Source organism: Mangifera indica, chromosome 1 (genome assembly GCF_011075055.1).
Source record: "Mangifera indica cultivar Alphonso chromosome 1, CATAS_Mindica_2.1, whole genome shotgun sequence".
Taxonomy (NCBI): Eukaryota; Viridiplantae; Streptophyta; class Magnoliopsida; order Sapindales; family Anacardiaceae; genus Mangifera; species Mangifera indica.
In genome coordinates, this window is record NC_058137.1 from 10,236,788 (window position 1) to 10,240,145 (window position 3,358).

Consider the following 3,358-nt stretch of genomic DNA (forward strand, 5'->3'; position numbering starts at 1 on the left):
TGCTCTTGAATTTAATTATTTTGAAAAATTTTTTTATGTTATTTGTTATACTAATTGATAATAAGATTATTTTTTTAAATTAATAAATAAAGATATAATTATAATAAAATCAAAATTATTTTGATAATATTTTAATATTTAAGGTGAAAATAATAATTAGATTATCTATTATATCATTTATTATATTATTATTAGTAATAAAATATTAACAAAAATTTTTATTATTTTTAGATAAAATAATATAAATAAAAAATAAATTATTAAAATAATTTTTATTAACACCCAATCAAACGCCAATAAAAATTAACTTTTTATATATTTTTACCCACCCGTAGTCCACAGGAGGCCCCGTTACAACCCGTCATGTTTGCCGCTCTTGACATAACTAATAAATTCACGGCATAGGTCATGCCAAAAGTCCGTGGGCTCATGGGCTATCATAACCTTATGCCATCTTTAGTCTTACCTTCATAAATTGATGGTGAATCTTCATACATTGATTCTTTCAAATTTATTGCTCAATTGCATGAATTTTTTAGTGAGAATTTGATTATAGGAGTTAGCAATGAGATGTTGAATAGTGTTAAGGTTTTTATCAAGTGATCAAAAGTTAGGGATGAAGACAATTTATTCCATTTCTACATATTCAAGAATTTTCTATTAGGATTAAAAGTAAAATCGTTATTTTATCAATAATACTATAATAAATAAAATTATATCTCATTTTCTCCCCTTAGTTTGAAAAACTAGCAATTTCTCCCTAGAATAAAATTTTGAAAAATTCACTTTTTACCCTAGGGGTCGGAAAACAAATTTGGCCAACTAATTCGGCGAACAATGACCTCCCTCTCCGGTATTTCTCTCCTGATGATGCTCTCTCCCGACTATTCTTTCTACAATGATGATGAAGGACAAAATCTTTATCTGAATTGAGCCATGTTGTATGAGCCAACCATTAACTCAATCTGAATTGAGCAAATGGTTGGCTTGCAAGCCTAATCAAATCAAATTCGATTTGATTTGAGTTCGTCACATTTTATGATTTAGATTTGGTTTCAATTTATAGAAAACAAATCTAAACTGAGTTATACCGAGCTGAGCTAGCTTTCGAGACCAAGCCAGCTTGGCTCATATCCAGGCCTATTGAGGATATAAGAAAAAAGAAGGAAAAATATAGGAAGGAGAAAAGAAAAGTGATAGGAAAAAGAGGCAGCTGCTAGATTTAAAAAAAATAGAAAAAATGGAGATTTGTGGGAGAAGGGAAAAAAAAGAAGCTAAAAGACTTATTCTCATCTAAGATTTGATGTAATCCTAAACTTCCGTCAATAAGGTTTCAAAAACTCAAATACATACCCTTCTTTTAAAATTCTCTATCAGAGTTAAAAGTAAAATCGTCATTTAATAAAAAATAAAAAAAACTAAAATTTTATCTCATTTCCCCTCTTAATTTGAAAAACTAACAATTTACCCCTACCTAAAAGTTTGAAAGCTAACTTTTCCACCCAAGGTTTTTATCTTCTTTCTTCAGCAACTAAAATCTTACTGATCGACTTCATCTTCCCACCTATGTGTTCATTAACTCTCTCTTTCTCTCCATCTTCGATTCTATTTTGTCGAAATTAGTCAAATGAAGAAAAACGCTTGTCTACTCCAATTCATATGCCTTACTCTTAATTCAGATGTCTCTTATCAAAATTGACCACAGTTGAAACCAAAGAAGAGATAAATGTGCCACTCCAAAATAAGAATATAACGATCTTTAGTCGGATGAAGATGAATTGTCTTTATTTGGCCAAAGACAATGATTCATTGAATGAAAACAATTCGTCTTCATCTGACAAAAATAGTCACCAATCTTTAGGCTTCAATTGAAGAAGAAGAGATTTAGAAAGGTTGGTCACCATGTAGAAGAGGTATGGTCATTAGAGAAGAAGAAAAAATCTTAAGGGGAAATATCATTTTTCAAACTTTAGGTTGGGGAAACCGTTAGCTTTTTAAACTAAAGAGGAAAATCTAATAAAATTTTAGTTTTTTTAAAAATATTTTTAGTTAAATAATATTTTTACCTTTAATTCTAACAAAAATTTTTAATAAAAGAGTAGGTATTTAGGTTTTTGAAACCTTACAAGTGAAAGTTTGGAAATATGCCAAACCTTGGGTGGAAATAAATCTTTTGGCAAAAAAAAAAAAAAAAAAAAACGAGGAGAAAACTATCGAAAAAGAAAAGAGGTGTCGCTAAAGTCAATGGAGAGTGTTATGGCCCGTTTTAACATGACATACCAAGAAAGAGTTAGATACGCCACTTATTTCTTTAATTCGAGTATAAGGACACTTCGAGAGACAACCAAGACCTTTGAGATGTCTTGGACAGAGTTTAGGAAGAGATTTGAGGTTGAGTATAGAAGGGCAAATGTGACTTGCATCAGAGCCCAGGAGTTCCTTACCTTACATAGGGTACAAATATGATGAAGGTGTTGACTCAATGAGTCATTATGCTCTTATTTTGATGATAACAAACTAATATGTCCATAAACATATTGACTAATGATTTTACTTGAGTGTGAGCTTAGATTGTAAGGATTTATCTAATGCACTTGAAGGAGTTTCAAGATGGAAATGAAATAGAAGAGTCAATTGAAGAATTATTGAAGATTTGAAGAAAAACTCAAGTGTTAGGTAGATATATTTGTAATTTAGAGCATTCGTTTTGATTAGAATATTTATTTGCATGGGATAGCTCACTTGAAAACTCATTTTGATATCTTTCACATTTTGGGTTAAAATGTCGTTTTTCAAACTTATTGGTTTAAGCCAATTTTTTCACCAAAGTTTATTAATTCTTTTAAAATGATGAAGTTTTGTGAACTACATTTTCATATCTTAAAGTTGGTTTTGAAAGAATTTTCAAAAATGGGTTAAATTGTCACTTTTCAAAGTTTTAGGGGTCAAATTACGGTTTTTGAAAATTTAGGGGGTAAAAGTAATAAAATTTGGTCGACCGAATTTGACCGACCGAATCAGCTTCCGGATTGTCCAGAAGCCATGTATTTTGGCTTCAGAAGTTAGGTCAACCGAATTAAATTCGGTCGACTGAATTGTGGTTTGAATTTTTCCAACGACTAGTGCCACGTAAGCTCCACGGAAGTGCCACGTCACATCCGGTTGACCAAATTCCATCCGGTCGATCGAATTGTGCATTTTTTGGAAAACTAAAACGGCTATCTTTGTGCACAACGGTAACTTTCCTTATTTTCCCCTATATAAACCCAATCAATTTCGTTTGAAAAGAACTTTTGCCACTAAGAACTTTCACATATTTGAGAGCAAATTAGTTTTGAGGTATTGACTTGCAAATTCT